This window comes from Macaca thibetana, chromosome 6 (assembly GCF_024542745.1).
Source record: "Macaca thibetana thibetana isolate TM-01 chromosome 6, ASM2454274v1, whole genome shotgun sequence".
NCBI lineage: Eukaryota > Metazoa > Chordata > Mammalia > Primates > Cercopithecidae > Macaca > Macaca thibetana.
In genome coordinates, this window is record NC_065583.1 from 116,812,237 (window position 1) to 116,830,540 (window position 18,304).

Consider the following 18,304-nt stretch of genomic DNA (forward strand, 5'->3'; position numbering starts at 1 on the left):
GGAAGGGGCACAAATCATCCTGCCTTTAAATGTGGCATTTCACTTCTGGAGCAGAAAGCAGGCACTTCTATGGGGTAGGGAAGGGAGTAAGCAAGGATAGGGGGTCCTCCTGCTAGCTTGGTGCCTTACCTACCAGACAGATGAGATGGCACCTTCCTGGGTAGAAGTAAGTTGTAAAAGTGGTCAAGTTGGCATGCTTTTGACATGGCCTCCTGGTGGGTGTGACTTCCAAGGAGATCACCCCCCCACCCCCATGGGAGGGTGAGAGTTCACAGGCAGTCCCCTGGAGGTGAGAGTTCCATGGGGCACATTTTGGTCTGCAAATCAAGTGTCAACTCTCCAGGAGAGATCCATCTTGGAGCACATAGTTAAATGAATTTGCCCTGTAGGGAATGTCTGGTGAGGGGGAGGTGAAAGTTATTACCTTTCTAAAGGGCTAAGTAGAAAGAAGCAGGTCAGAGAAGAGGGGAAAAGAAGAAAAGAGAAAAGATGAGACAATAAATTTAAAAATTAAACTACTTCCTAGAAAAATGGGGATACTCGGTTACAACCCCACTCTTGTGACCTCGTGTCTGTATCTAATTATCTCCCAAAGGCTCCATCTCCAAATTTCATCAACTTGGTGGATAGCATTTCATCATATGAATTTCGGGGGACACAGATCAGTCCATAACAAGCAAAATATATGCAAAGAAAGCAAGGGAGGCAAAAGCTCATTTTTGGTTGTTATATGGATTTGTCTGAAGTTCCATCAAGAACCTCTAGCCCTGATAAACAAGACTGGATTATGTGATGGTCAAGAGACTCTTTTGGTGCCTCTAGCCCAAAGCCTGCACTAAAATCAACCAAAGAAGCCTCCTCAGCCCCTTTCCATAGCCCTCTCCAAGGAAGGCGTGCCACTCCATAGACATGAGAAGAGCAGAGAGCAAACTAAAGTTGATCCAGAGAAAGTCAGCTCAAAAGGAGACATCAGGAGCATACCAGTTAGTTGGGCCTCACATCACACCCATGAGAACATACTCAAGGATCTAGAAGTAGATGTACCATATGACCCAGCCATCCCATTACTGGGTATATACCCAAAGGATTATAAATTATGCTGCTATAAAGACACATGCACACGTATGTTTATTGCAGCACTATTCACAATAGCAAAGACTTGGAATCAACCCAAATGTCCATCAGTGACAGATTGGATTAAGAAAATGTGGCACATATACACCATGGAATACTATGCAGCCATCAAAAAGGATGAGTTTGTGTCCTTTGTAGGGACATGGATGCAGCTGGAAACCATCATTCTTAGCAAACTATCACAAGAACAGAAAACCAAACACCGCATGTTCTCACTCATAGGTGGGAACTGAACAATGAGATCACTTGGACTCAGGAAGGGGAACATCACACACCGGGGCCTATCATGGGGAGGGGGGAGGGGGGAGGGATTGCATTGGGAGTTATACCTGATGTAAATGACGAGTTGATGGGTGCAGCACAGCAACATGGCAGAAGTATACACATGTAACAAACCTGCACGTTATGCACATGTACCCTACAACTTAAAGTATAATAATAATAAATAAATTTAAAAAAAAAAGAGAACATACTCTGACTAGTACAATCACAACAGGAAGAAAATGAAGTGCTTCACAGAATCCTAAGGAAAGGCAAGAACTAGGACAGCTCTGAGGGTCTGGGGAGCAGCATCCCAAGAAGGGTCTCTTTATGAGGTCTCTGGCCTCTAAATGGCTCAGCTCCAACAATTTTCTACCTTGGAATCACTCTTTCTGAATTTAAAGAAATCTAATAACATTTCTCAATAAGTGGGTCCCTAGTCATTGAAACCATGTGTGTCTTAGTGATGAAGGAAAAGGAGTATGAGTCTAAAATCAAACTCCCAGAAGGACTCTGTTGGTCTTGCTTGAGTCCCTACCCATCATTATAGAGAGGACTGGGGCATCTTGCGTGATTGTTTCATCCAGACCACACAGAAAGAAGAGTGATCTATGGGCAACTAGGATCTTATTGCAAAAGAAGAGGGCAGGCAAAAAATACTATGACGTGTCAGGGAGAAACCTAAGTCTTGACCATTTTACTCAGTTCCTTGCCAAAAACTCTACCTTCTACCAGTTTGGCCCAATACATGTCCTTGTTTATAATTTTGACCCATCTTTGGAAAAAGTATGAAAGGGGAGCATTAAGGCTAATAATGTATCACATTTTGTTCTTTCTCCTGTAAGCCCCAGTGTTCGTGTAGGGGGATGCGGGGATGGTCAATCAAAAAGCTATGCCTAGTTATTTTAAATCTTGACACTGATTCTGTGTATCTGCTGGAATCAATGGAATAAGGTAGAACTCTTCTTGGTTTAAAAATATGTTTTTGTATTGTCTTAGAAGCCTATCAAATGAGTTAGGACTAAATATTAATTATATTTATCCAAAAGCCATACTGTACACAGCCTAAGACATGACTCTATCCCATTTCCACATGTAAAAGGGTTAAGTGATACGGACCAAGCACGAAGATGATTCAGAAAATACAACCTCAATAATATAAATGTTCGAATTTTATATTTTCCAAAATGCCTAAAATTTTAATAATATGAAATTCTTCACATTATAAATTTAATTTCTTTCTAAAGTAAACTTCTTCTCTATTGATCCACAGGAAATAAAAATCTTAAAATATATATGAAAGCATATCTCTTCCCCCAGGTCCTTGTACTTCCTATTCTGCTCCATTATATCCAGAAACATTTAGCCTATGTACCTAACTATAAAACAGAATCTACCTTCAAAAGATAAAGGTAAAAACATCTGCCAGAAATGATATGCTCCTTCAGATTTCCAAGAACTGTGACTTTTCTAACCTCAAGTCTTCCATGATCCATTTCCTCAAGTTCTAGAGTCAACAGAAAATATAAGTTTATCACAGCAGCAGCTCTACTACTGTAAAACTTAATAAACCCAAGCAAATCCCTAGAACTAGGCTATATATGAAGGCTAGAAAAATTTACAATTCGTGAATCAACTCACATGGAAAATCTTTCCTCAAACAAAAGCACATATTACAATGTAGTTTCACATTGGTGTTAAAAGCCATAGGCCATAAGGAAGTAAATATAGTGTTATCTATAGACAGGTGGTAACACAAAAAAAAAAAAATAGAAAAAAAGAAAAAGCACTATGGTTTCGGTTTATCAGTGTGCAGCCTAGTTTCTAACATATGCCAACTTCAAATTCAGTTGGGACTTCTTAGCCTTATAATCACATTAGTCAATTACTGTCTTTTAGATACACACACACATATATACACGCACAGATATATACACACACATTGCATATATATACATTACATATTACATATATAATATACATAATGCATATTATATGTGTACATCTATGTGTTTATATATTATATTTGTATATACATATATACATATAACATACTATATATGATAAAATATAATACATGTATATTAAATACACATAAAATATACATATGTGTATATATGTAACATGTTTGTACATATACACATTACATATTACATATGTGTATTTATATATTACTATATGTATATATGTATGTTACATATGCATTATATGTGTATGCACATATTACACATATGTTATATATTACATATTACATAATTTCCTATTGGTTGTATTTCTCTGAAGAGCTCTGACTAATACAATTCCAGTACAGTGCATCACAATGCATAGAAGAAAAAGAAAATTTACATCTTATTTTCAGGATAACCTTTGAAGATACCCTATATTTTGTTTGACATTTCAGTCTCGGCAGCATATTGAATGGTTAGATAGCCTCAGAGAACCTTTTATAATGATTTCTATGTCATTTCTCACCAGAGCACTGCCTCTAAAATCATCAACGACTTTACAGAATTCAGAGCCTTTCAAAATTGAGGAGAGGCAACAGTGGCAACAATGCTGGCAATAGTGCCCGCTTGGGACCGAAACACTGCTGAGTTAATTTACATAAACCCTAATGGGCAGAATAAAGTCAAAAGGCTCTAATAATGAAGAAAAATATAATGTAGACTTGGTTTTCTATTTTGGAGTGTGTGCAGAGGGGGCAGGAAGGAGGGTTATTCATAACACTTTTGGCATTTCAAGGATTTGTTAAATGTAATATAAAATGAAAAGGCAAAATCAAATATTATTTGTTGAACTGTGGAATATGGATCTAAATTCGACATCTGGAAGCAAAGTGAGGACAGCTGATTCAGAGACAGAAGAAAGCTTTTGAATGTTAAAACCCAATATTTTGTTTAGGGCCATTCTACTCATTTAAGTCACTCCAATTTTAAGGAGTTAAATGTCTTTAAAAGGGTATGGGAAAAACATTCAAGGCCTTGGCCTCCTTACCCCTTTCTAATGACTTTGCATAAATATTCACTGTAAACTATAGAACTCAGGATAGAAGAGGTGCTAAAAATTGCTTATTAAAATGAATACTCCTCTACATTGTCAGGTCATAAGTGTGGTTGTTAAAATGCTAATTGTGTTTGCCTCTAATTGCTAACAAGATGAATGATTTTTTTTACTGCTTCTTCATACTTTTCTGTATATTCCAAAATTTTTTATGTTGAGCATGTATAAGGAAAAACAGATAAATACATAATAAAAAATACATACATCACAGTAAAGTTTAAGCTTTAAGATTCCTCTCTTATTATTCTGAATAATCTTTGATTGTATTTTCAAAAGTAATTTCAAAAAATAAATGTAGACTCAGGTAAAGAGACACTTAATTCAAAAGACTGCAACCTCTCATACCCGTTAGGATGACTATTATCAAAATAAATAAATAAATAACAAGAATTGGCAAGGCTGTGAGGAAACTGGAATCTTTCTGCACTATTGGTAGGAATGTCAAGTGGTACAGCTACTGGGCAAAACAAATTAAAAGTAATTTGTTACTATTTGTTGCCTCTCCTCAATTTTGAAAGGCTCTGAATTCTGTAAAGTCATTGATGATTTTAGAGGCAGTGCTCTGGTGAGAAAGGACATAGAAATCATTATAAAAGGTTATCTGAGGCTATCTAACCATTCAATATGCTGCCAAGACTGAAAGGTCAAACAAAATCAAAAAATTAAAAGTAAAATTATCATATAATCCAGCAATTCCACTTCTGAGTATATATCAAAAAGAATTGAAAGCTGTCTTAAAGAGATATTTACACATTTGTGTTTATAGTAGCATTATTCACAATAGCCAAAAGGCAAAAGCAACCCAAGTGTCCATCATCTGTTCAGCCTTAAAAAGGAAGTGAATTCTGGCACATGCTATAACATAATTGAACTTTGAGGACATTGTGCTAAGTGAAATAAGCCAGTCACAGAAAGACAAATACTGTATGATTTCATTTATATGAGATACATAGAGTAGTCAAAATCATAGAGACAGAAAGTAAAATGGCAGTTGCCAGGGGCCGGGGTAGGGGAGGAAATGGGGAATTATTATTTAATCGAGCTTCAGTTTTGCAAGATAAAAAAGTTCTGGATTGCAAGATAATGTAAATATAAATACTACGGAACTGCACACTTCAAAATGATTAAGAGGGTAAATGTTATGTTTATTTTACCATACTCAAAAATAAATTTTTTTAAAAAGAAAGGATTATTGCAATGGGGGGAGAAAACTACTGCAACAGGGAGAAAGCTCCAACTAAAGATTTGCAAGAGTCTCAAAGGTTAGGCAAAAAAGGGGGGAATTTTCTTTTCTAGAGAGGAGTAAACAAGGCTAGAAAGAACTCAGCACAGGAGAATGGGATGGGCAGGCTTTGTGATCAGACAGTTGACGGAATCTTGCAATCTGCAGGTTCTCAGAAGAGGTTATTCAGGAGGATCCACGTTCCAAGGCTGGCTGGGGCTGAAGGAGGATCAAAGGTCAGAGATTGTAGGAAGAGAACAAGTCAGACTAAAGTTTGGTGAAGTCACTTTAGCTGGCATCTTATCCAGATTGGTCAGTGAAGACAAACATGTCAGCTAATCATTTATGCAGTAAAGAAGGAGCATTTGGAGGGTGTATGTATGGCCTTGTTGCAGAAAAACAAGGGGATTATGGGGAGTCTTATCCAAGTTACATGTTTGTAATAAGCTGTTTCCGAGAGCACACAGGATGTGTGGGGGAGGATTTCTTAATTGTTCCTGTTTTCTAGGAGCACTGGGCTCAGTTAAGGTCCAATATGGTCAGTGACATGGTGTAAAAAGACAGAAGCACAGATAGAGTGGGGTCAGGCAGATCAATGCCAGAACTCTAAGACCTTCCTCAAATGCTAGTTCTGTGCCTCAGTTTACCCTTATGTAAAATCAGTTATAGCTATCAAGTGAGTGAAGATGCTGGCATGACTCAAACAGAGGTCTATGAAAGTTCTTAAAAAGAGGTCTGTGAAATGTCTTTAAAATAATAAAACACTATAATGGCATTAGGCATTATTATGAAATGCAAGCCTACTGCTTGATAGAAATGAGAGAGGGTTGAAAAAGCTTATCTTTTACATATTTAAGGGACAAAAAGTCGTATTTAAATTATAGGGAAATACCTGACAATGTATACTTGACAGCCAAATTGCATGCTAGAAAGTATAAATCCTACAAAAATCCAAGAGTGGGAGTTCTATGAGGACAGAATAGCAAGCAAATGTTCCTGAGGAAAGAGGTGCTCACTGGGGCCTAGATGAAAGGTGATATTTGCTGGAGTGGAGGCAAGCATGGAAAAAATATTGGTAATATCCACAGGTCATAGAATGGCTGGCTATCTGCTAGGGACCTATATTACTTTGCTAGTGCTGCTATACCAAATACCACAGACTGGGTGGCTTAAACAACAGAAATTTTTCTCATAGTTCTGTAAGCTAAAGCCCAAGACCCAGGTCCCAACAGTGTTGTTTACTGGTGAGGCCTTTCTTTCCAGCTTGCAGATGGCTGCCTTCCTGCTGAGTCCTCACACAGCCTCTCCTCTGCACATGCATACTTCCGGTGTCTATTTCTCTTCTTATAAAAACACCAGACTTGTTACATTTGGTCCCCACCCTTATGACCTCATTTAACCTTAATTGCCTCTTTAAAGGCCCTGTCTCCAACTACTGCTACATTGGGGGTTAGGGCTTCAACATGAATTTGGGGGGGACACAACTCAGCTCATTACAGGATCCCTAGCAAATAAGGTTAATAAGTAGGGATGAAGTCAATATGGGAATGGCATAAAAATGAGGTTTCTGGGAAATGACTTTGTTATACTCATCACAACTGTCCATTTAAGACATCTCGATCTGGAATGCCCTATTCTACATAGTCAGTTCATTGGGCCCATATGCCTATATCCCTTTAATGAGTGAGTGAAGAGGGGAAAACAAATACAGTACCATTGAAAAGTCAAGGTCCACTTCCCAAACAGTTTTTTCCTTTCCTTTTGGGAAAGCCTGAAGGAATCTATCCATGTGGTAATTCTGAATGTGCTGCTGAAACTCTAGAGAAGATAGAAAGGGAAGGTTTTCTGCACTTTGAAATGCCTACAAGGGGAAGATGAATATATACCAAAGACAGCCATTTGACCTAGATATTGCAACAGTCTACTATTGAATTCATCGTTGTGCACCAGCCATTTACCATCTTGACTGGAGGAAAAACTGCCTATTCAGACAGGGGAACTAGCAAAGTCTTGCTATTTTTCTGACTTGTTATTCTCACTCGGGGGAAAAAAAACGATTTCCAAATATATTGATTATACTGAACCTTGACTTTAGAAATATCCAAAAAAGGAACTTTAAAAATATAAAATGAGGAGCTTGCCTATAGTTTTCGGAAGGAAACAATAGTATGCTACAAAATGCCTCTGATGTCCCAGGAAAGATAGTAACTGTTGTGTAAACATATGTTTATTGATCTCTTTTTTGAATCCTTCATTCCCCAAGATTCTTGTACTCATTAAGACAGTGGTTCTCTACCATGGGCAATTTGGACACCCAGGGATATCTGGCAAATATCTTGGACTTTTGGCTATGTCTGGGGACTGGGGTTGCTATTGGCAAGTAGTAGGTAGAGATCAGGGATAAAGCTTGAACATCTCCCAATGCACAGAGCAACCCTCCACAACAAAGAATTGTCTAGCCCAAAACGTCAACGCTGCCAAGGTTGACAAACTCTGAAATTTGAAAACAGAAAAAAAATCTAGGGAAAAATGACACAGAAAACCTGCCCGCTGGACAGTGCCTTTGCAGGGCAGTTGGTGAGCCTCTCACCACTTCCTGGTTCCCTTGGAAGTTCTAAGTAAATAAAGAATTGAGCAAGCTGGATAAAGTACAGTTTTGTAATACAAAGTACAAAGCTCTGTAAAGCTGGTTTGGACAATGCTATGAAGCACTGAGGCCAAATGTGAGCTTCCTCCCTCCTCACTGGGAGGCAGCTGCCGCATACAACAGGCCCAACCTAGCTTACCCTCTGGGGAGCTGAAACAGACACCTACCACACTTAAGTACTACTTCAATACTGCTAACTTGTGGGAAGTAGAGCTGTTTGCACTCTACGGAAATGCAGTATATGGATGAAAAAGCATTGCTCCCAATCATTAAATCCCATAAATGTCAGAAGCCTTGTTTGCACAGGAATAGCACGGCAGTTGAATATGTTCAGTGGTGCAAGGTAGGTGTTTGTGGTTCTCCCAATTCACAATACAACTGTTTCTTTAACTCTATCTCCTACCATTCTCTCTCTCACTCATTCTAACTCCTGCCACCTTGGTCCACTTGCTATTCCTCCAACATGTCAGGTATGCTTCAAGCACATCAGCACGCACTTTGGCACTTAGATGTCCTCTGTTAAAACGTTCTTCACCCAGAAATCCCTTACTTCATTCAGGTCTTTGCTTAAAGGATCCTCACCGACCACCCACTGTAGCACCTGCCACCCCCACAATTCACTAGGCATTTTCACCTTCCTTTTCTCATGGCATTCCATCCCCTGCTGTTTCACATACCTGTTTGCTTCTCATCTCTCTCCCTCTCCACACTAGAATAGAGGCTCCATGACAGTGGGGACCTTGTCTAATTTCAGTGCCTAGAATATTATCTGGATATCATGGGCACTCATTAGAAGTTTGTTAAATAAATATTCTAAATGCCTTTTTATGTTCTTGCTCTCTCTCCATTTTCCTCCCATTAGTTTTTCCTAAACTCTGAAACCTGCTATTTTCTGATTTTAGATAATCCATTTTTATTTCTTTGTCTAAATATTAAACCAGATACTGTTACTAACCACTTTGTTAGCCCTTGGAGCTAATAAAAAGTTTGCTGAATTTTCAATAAACAAGTACTGAACAGCTGCTACAAGCCACAGTTTTGGATGACATGGGTAACAACACAACAAACAGAAGGGAGCATGGACTTGCCCTGTGGAAGAAAAGCCAGAGAGAGCCAGCATGCATACCAACACTTTAATGGGAGGACCCATGAGATCCGCACCATGATCAAGAACAGGGTTGTGTGAGGTCACAGAGAGGCCGATGATTCTGCCTCTGGAGATGATGAAAAGCTTCCTGGAAGAACCGATGTTTGAAAATAAAACAAAAAAAACAAAGAAAACTTAGAAAACAGGCAGAATCCGGGAGAAAAACAGTCCAGGTAGAATTATAAGAAAATCAATGGCAGATGTATCAGCCTGAAAGTGTCCAATGACAGGGTAGATAGGGGATGAAATGGATTAACCAGCCTCTCAGTGAATCCACTGTATTATGATGAGATAACTCCAAGCCTTCATGACAGTTCAGCTGCACTAATAGTGACTGCACTGATGTCATTAACAAAACTCACATTAACAATAGTAATTGCAGCAATGTCATTAACAAAAGTCACCTTTAGGGTGAAAAATGATGAGTTCTGTCTCTGTCATTTTGTGTTTGAGATTCCAGAACGGGCTCCGTGGTGTGGTGGAACTGTTCCTGGCTGTGGAGCTTCATGGCTCGGCTCTGGAACCCTCCTAGAGATTCTGTGAGCCAAACAATATCATTGGTCACATTATTTCTCCTCGGAGAGTAGCAGAATGGATTATGTGGTTTACCAGTAGACTCCTGACCAATATGAAGGCCATCAAACAAAAGTCTTTCCACTTTATTTCTTATATACTTCAACTAATTTTATTAAGTTGGACCATATAAAATGGCCATTTTACAGGTCAAAAATAGTTAAATACAGGCAATTTTATGTCAGTGCTGTTGTGATAAGCCCATGCTCTGGAATCAAAGAAACCTGGGTTTAATACTGGCTCCGAATTTATTAAGTATGCAATTTAAATCTCCAAGCCTCAGTTTCCTACGCTATGAAATAGCAACAATGATCTAAGTGTTTTATGGATGTTGTAAGGATTAAACGAAAGACACATGTGAAGCACTTAGCACAATGCCAGGCACATCTCATCTTTCTTCCCTCCTATTACAGAGAATAGCATTTCCTTACCCATCTTCGAGATTGCTTTTGTCTTTCCCTTCTCCTTTCATGATCATTATTTCCCTGGTATTCCCTCCCTCCGACACTGTCAACTGCTCCTCCCCACTCTCTGCAATCACGCTCAGGTCTTCAATAACAGGACAAAACTTGACTCCATTGGCTCCTCCTGCCACACTGCTGTTTTGTAAGTGTACAATTTATAATCTCTGCTTCTGCTTCCTCAAGGTCCACTCTCCTTGAAGGAGAATAACTGCCCCTGTAATTCTACTGAAATGGCCACTCAAATATTACCAGTGACTTCTAAATGAACAAATTTAGTGATCCTTTCTCAATCGTAGTCCCTTTGGATTTCTTTGAATCATTTAAGCTGATTCCCACCTACTCTGTCATAAAATCTCTCAAGACATTAAGACTTGAAATCATCTTCGATGGCTCTTCCATGCCTAAATCAGGGCAATCACCAACTCACATTGCTCTTCCTTCCCAATGGTCCCTCATATCTTGGTCTCCATATCTCTACGACACTTTCTCCATTTAAATATGTGAATCAGACTTTACATATTTCTAAAATTTGTCATCAAGGGAAGAGCATATATAAGTAAATAATTTTTTTCAGTTTTCAATTAAATGAGTGGAGAGAAGGGAAATTCCTAACTCAATGACAACAGGAATTGTTCAGACCAGCAGGGTTGGAGTTCTTGGAAAGTAGTTATATTGAAGAAATTGTTGCATTTAATTAAAAGTAGGCAAAGCTAATCTATCTAATTCAGGATCCATGCCTGTGAATCTTTGGGCATATGCCTGACCATCAGAAATTGCAGTGAGAGCATAAGGAAGGAGGGAAACTTTCAAGAAAAGGAGAAGTACCAAAGAGATGTGATTTACTGGCTTACCCTGCAGAAGCCTTACCAGTGCCATGCAAGAGGCCCCAGTATCTCCATGAAGCACATATTGAAAAATCAGTCCATGGGGCCTTATATAAGACTGAGAGTGGCCATTACCTTTTCTCTTTAAACTTACACTCACTAATGATCTCCTCTAAGTCTTACAATATGAGACACAGTTTGTCTGAAAACATGGTTTCCACAAAATCCTTAAACTAGATAGTCTTGTTATTAAATAAACTTCTTATCCTGAGTTTAAATTTGAACCTGTCTTTAATGGAAGCTGACATTATCACCAAAGGAAAATTTTAGTAGATCTGACTGCACAGCTCTCTAAATTCCCAGTTAAACTAAGTTCTTAAAAATATTTCTGTGTAAATAATATTTTCCAGAAAACAATTTGCACTTGGGTGAAATATTCAAGCATGTTGTATATTTTTAAGAGTCAATTTCTCTGTTTGTAAGATAACACAATACTCAAGTGTTACTTATTTTCAATGCTTCCATTAAAAACATCTAGAAATATTTCAGCTTTATTTTCCTTGAACAAACCTGATAAATGTTATTACTACAAGTTGGCTTAAGGACATCTGTTTCAAAATCCATGGTATTTTAATTTGAAGATAATGTATTCAGACATGCTTTTGGTGACAATGGTTCTAATTAAGATGTGTTTTATCTTTTTTTAATATGAATGATCTCTCTTCATTCTATGATCTTTCCATTTTTCCTAATATAGCAGCAAAAAATATTTTCTTCAATCTGCAAGATGGAAAGTTTTGTGAAGTCCTATACTTTTCTTCTTCCAGATAAAGTAGAATGTTTCATTCTCTTGAAAGATAATGAAATAAGAGCCAAGAGAACATGAGGGTAAAATCACCTTGTCAGGAATTACTGAAGGATACATAGAAAATGAAGAAAGAAAAACAGAAATAGACATTCAAATGAAAATAAATGGATCAAGCCAGACTGCAAAGAGAAGCAAATAGGTCTCTGAGGACAACAGCAAGGGAGCAAATGTTTAGAAAGTACACAAAACCCTCTGCTCAGCTGTTCTTACTTCAGCACACTTTTCACCATGTTCTTATAATTTACAGACTTCTTTAACTTATTTCATTAACATTCACTTTTCCTTATCACTAGAGCTCCATTCTGTCTTTCTTAGAAGACAAGTAAAATTGATAAATATTTGAGATGTCCCACCTATGGTGGGAAAGGGGTGGAGGCTGGGAGGAAGCCTGAGGAGTACACTAAGCCAGAAATGAGGAGGCCCATGGGAAGGGAAGGGAAAGGGCCAGAGGCTTGAACTCTTTGTTACAAAATATTCTGAATAAAATTCAGACCCTGCAACATGATAGCATATCTTAGAAATATCTGTTAAATGAAGGAATTGACCCATCCAATTGAGGCAGCTACATAATTTGTGGGACTCAGTGCAAAATGAAAATGTAGAGCCTTTTGCTCAAAAAAGCAAGAAAAAAGGTGTTTTTTAAGGGTACTATTAAGTACCTTTAAAGGGTACTAAACTATAAAGTTTTCTATTTAGGGTACTAAAATATAAAGATTTTTCTTTTTTCTACAGTCTCTCTTGTTCTCAACTTGTTATGGTGGTTTTTATTTGCTACTTAATGTCATTCTAAGTAAGCAAAACTTAACATTTTACATTTTCAGCATGACTTTTATCACTTATCTTTATATTTGAGAATGCCAGTTTTAAATGCAAGTACAGGAGCATTTAACTAGTATGTAGAATCATTGTACACAGTCATACAAACATATGTATTTCACCCACCCTAGACCAGTGGAAACATTGCACAAAACCAACAACAATTTGTTCTTTTTTGTTTTCACTTCTTGATATGTGCCCATTCTACAAACCCTCTTTACCTTCAGCTTACTAATAAATAAGGAAACACTGAAAAGAAAAGAAACTATGGTTGCCTCATCTTTCCTTTTCCTTCTAACTTCCATGGGTGTGTTTAAGACAGCAAAATAACATAAATAAGAAAATATATGATATGGTTCATTGGTCGCTCATGTTTCTTAGGATAACACAGTCTTCTTTCTGCCTTCTAAGAAATTTATGGTTCAAATAGAAAGCATGGCTTCCTGGGGCTATCAGCATCCCCATTTATTCCTGTTATAGATGGAATATGCTTACCTTGTACTTGCTTTGAGTCTCATTGAACTTGAATGTATCACAGGTCTTCAGGAATTCTGTACCCATCGTGTCATTATGTGTATATGGAGCAACCACCACCTACAGACACACATTTCACATGTGTCTCCTCTGCTCACCAACATGCTTCTTCGTCCCATCAGGCTCCATTTATAAAATGTAAGCTGTCAGCATGGTGTGTGAGGTTCAGAAATCAGGGCATGAGCTGTTGTAAAGATGTGAAACCAAACTCAGAAGCCAATACATAGTAAGTGTTCTATAGTTATTTGTTGAATGAGTGAATACAGAGCAGTAAAAGGGAAGTAATCAGGAAATAAAATTATTAGGAATTTGAAGATAGCAATAGTAGAGCATTTAACCAAGTGTAGAGCCCTTCTGGGCACACAGTACTATGCAATTACACAAGTTTCAGGCCCAAGAACAACCAATAGATAGGTAGATTGATAAAGAGGAGAAAGCACAGTAGAAATGTGTGGGTACTCAATGTAATATTGATATTAGTAGTAATACAGATAACATTTATTAATGCATTAATTCACTTAATCTACATGACTACCTTACAAAGGAAGAAATTATGTCATGTCTAATCTGAAGGTGAAGACATTAAATCCCAGACAATTATTCTAGAAAGCAGTAGAACCTGGACTATACAAGTCAAGCAGTCAGGCTCCAGGACTGATGCTATTAACCACCATGTGATACAGCATCCAGCATTCATTGAGTATTTAAGAGATAATGCTCTAATTATTTCCATGAACTATCTTTAGCATCCTCCTCTAAGGTAAGTGCTACTATTTTCTTGATTTACAGAAGGAAAAAAATATGGCTTGGAGAGTATAAGTTACTTATCTATTATTTAAAAAAACTTAAGTGTTAGAGATGGGACTGGAATTTATGTTTTTAACCCTTACACTAAATCCTTTCCAAGGAGCTTGTTATCTCTAGACGATAACAACCTAATAAGAGAGAGAGCCATGTGCTGAAATCACCTTAGTACCAGTGCAATGTCATGAGTAATGTAATTCTGAAAGGATATTTTCACAGTAAAGTCCTGACTGTCATACAAACATACTTTGAACATGGGTCAAATATTTTATTTAACTCCTTAAGCAATAGGAATCCAATAATATATATAACATGACTTCAAAGGAGAATCTACAGAACAGACATATATATAGGCAATCAGGAATGCTAAAACAAATTTACTAATAGATCCAAAACTGATCAATATCCACATGACAAATATCAATTACACCTCCACTGGACAAAATTTATTTACATCTTTATGAACAAGAATCATTTGCATTACTGTCCATTTTCTATAACTCACAACATTATAAAGTAGCTCAAAGACCATGAAAGATGCAGAGTCATAGATTGAGATGATCCTAGGAAGAATACAGCAGGTCCTCAAATAATGCTTCATTCAACATTGTTTTATTACAACGTCAATGAGAAAAAAATATTAATTCCTGGCTTGGGCCACTGTCTGCATAGTTTGCATATTCAATCCATGTCTGCATGGCTTTTCTCTGGTTACCCCAGTTTCTTTCCACATCCTAAAGATGTGCATGTCAGGTTCATTGGCATGTCTAAATGGCCCTAGTCTGAGTGAGTGTGGGTGTGGGTGTGAGTGCCCCTGCAACAGGATGGCATCCTGTCCAGGGCTAGTTCCTGCCTTGCTCCTGAGTTGCCAGGAGAGGCTCTGGCCACCCATGACCTTAAACTGGAATAAGTACACTGGAAAATGAATGAATACAAATTATTGTCAAACAAAAATTCATAAGACAGAAGACAATTATATAAGTGTACAACAATAAATGATGTGGTCTAAAAGTGCTCAGCAAGCCTGTCAAATTTGTGATTGTGTTTGAACTGTGTAGTGGCAGGACAGTTTTCACTCGGCAAACTTTTTTATTTAACCCATCACCGCTATGTCTGCCATCACTCACTGATTCACCACAAACTGGGTAAATCATTCACTCACATTCACAGTTTGCAAGAACCCATTTGAAAATGATGAGTGAGAACTTACTGTACTCTAGATATCTTCTATGTTTCCATTGAAAAGACACCCTAGCAGAAATCTTTTTGACCATTTCATTCCTATCTCACAGATTTTCCTGAGAAGTAGATAATTATTCTCTGCTTCTTTGTCTTTTTATTGAACTCTTCTGGAAAAACCCCAGCCCCTCACAGGCCCAAATATCAGCTTTCCCCTTGTCTACACCTGAAGAAATCTCATAATAATGAAGACCATAAATTCATAATGAATACCACCAATTCATACAGCCTTCAGGGATCCTAGGGCATTTCTGTCCCGATTTCACTGTCCCATTCTATACAACAACAATGTCAAACATTTTCACATCTCATAAAATCTCTGATAACAATAACCTTCAAAACACTTAGCTACCAGAAAGGTATGGGTACCCATTGATCAGAACAGGGACTCCATGTACCTTTGCTGTTCAACAGTGCTAGACTCTAGATGCTGGATCATAGGAAACTACAGGGGTCCTGGGCAAGGGGAGGGGGCAAAGAAATAAGGGTATATGGGAACTCATAGTATGGCTTAGGAGTATTTCAATATTTTAACTACCACTATGACTAGACTTCTCCATGCATCCAATTCACCCACTTCCCCAATCTCAACAGATGACCTCACCTCCTATTTCACAGAGGAAACAAAGCCATCAGCTTTAAACTAACAAATGAATCCTCTACTGCATCCTCATCTCATTTTAGAACGGAGAAAAGAGTCTGTATGGCACATGGAGAGTGTATCTCATGGCAGTTACAAACAGGATAATGGAAAAAGAGGCAAAATCAGGCTTAATAAATGCAGTTACATGGAAGAAGGGAAGGGAACATTGAAGGGAAGTAGATACAATTGGTTAGTCCATTTTATATTTCATCAAAACTACAGAGTAGGATGACCAAGAATTATCAAATATACATAGGTTCTATAAGAGGATCTCTTCAAGGAAAATTTGTTGTGAATCACTTCAAAAGGTTGAGAGTTGCTTCCTAGCAAGCGTGTATTAGGGAGCCTGATTATAAATTCAGCTGAAATGAACCCAAGGGATATTTGCCATATATCAAATCCCTAAAAATAAGAATTTTATGTGTGCTTCAGATGAGTAGAGACATTGAATTTATTTTGAAGACATCACAAAGATACAAAGGACCAGAAATGCTATAAAAACTTTTTATGCTTTCACTTAGCAGACAAGGATAAAAATTCTAGATTCATGTATTTGAAGTAAGTGTAGATGACATTGTGAAAGAAGCAGACCTACAAGAAGTTATGGACTAAGTACTATGCTTAGAATTGTCTAATAGGGCCTCTAACAGGGCCTCAAGAAATGTGATATGGAACACTGAAAGTAGGTGTTCTCAAATGGTACATATATTTATATAATATATATTATAATATTGTATACCTAATTATACAATAATTATTAATATTTTACATGTGATATATATCTTTATAATATAATTATAATATATAAATATAATATATAATAATTGTATAATATATTATATATTATTATACACATATATTATAATATTGTCTTATAAAATTATATATACACACACACACATATATATATGTTTTTGTTGTTGTTGTTATTGTTGTTGTTGGAGATGGAGTCCTGTCCTGTCACCCAGGCTGGGGTGCAGTGGTGCAATCTCCGCTTACTACAACCTCTGCCTCCCAGGTTCAAGCGATTCTCCTGCCTCAGCCTCCCAAATACCGGCACCACCACACCTAGTTATTTTTTGTATTTTTAGTACAGACGGGGTTACACCATGTTGGCCAGGCTGGTCTCGAATTCCTGACCTCAGATCATCCACCCACCTCAGCCTCCCAAAGTACTGGGATTACAGGCATGTGCCACCATGCCCGGCCCAGTTTTTATATTTTCAACCAGTAATTCTTAAACTTGAGCTTGCATCCGAGTTTTCTGGAGTACTTGATAAAACACAAATTGCTGGACCCTATTACCAGAGTTCCTAATGCAATAGGTCTGGGATACAATCGAGGAATTTGCATTTCCAACAAGTTTCCAGATAATACTGATGAAGCTTTGACAGCGACTAGTCTAAACTATGTCTAAAAATAAAATAAATCAATGGAAAAATACTTATTTGAGCAAATGGAGGGGAAATAAATTAATAGCAAGTTTAAAAAAATTACTTCTGAAGAAATAATCTTAGGCGCTTTTGACCACATGTAATGCTAATTAACTCAATATATGACAATTGAAGCAAATAAATGGTCCTTTCTCAAAGTCCTTTTGCCATATTTTCCAGACATTGCATCATCTGTTTTATAGTCTGTTCCCCATTCATTTAGTTTTGATGATGTTTGCCGTTTCCCTAGGATTTCTCTTTCTCTTACACCATTGTCTTTCAATTTACTGACACTTGTTTTAGCCTTCTTTTTCCTGGATTCTTGGAGCTCCTCTTTTCCACAGAGCATACCGCTCACGCTGGCTTCAGAAAGTTGCTGATTCCCCAGGATGCTTTGCATTCTTTTGATTTCACCCCCAGCTGATTTCAACTCACTGGAGATCAAGCAAACTAAAAGTGAACATTCTAAATTAAAATTGGACAACTGAAGCAACACAGACAAGATAGTCTCAGCTTAGAATATGCCCAGTCTTATTTTTGTAGGGTCAACAAAGTCCACCCACATGGCATGAAAGGATTATTTACTTGGCTGGCTCTGCTGCCGGCCTGAGAAAACCTGAAGGATGAAAATTCCA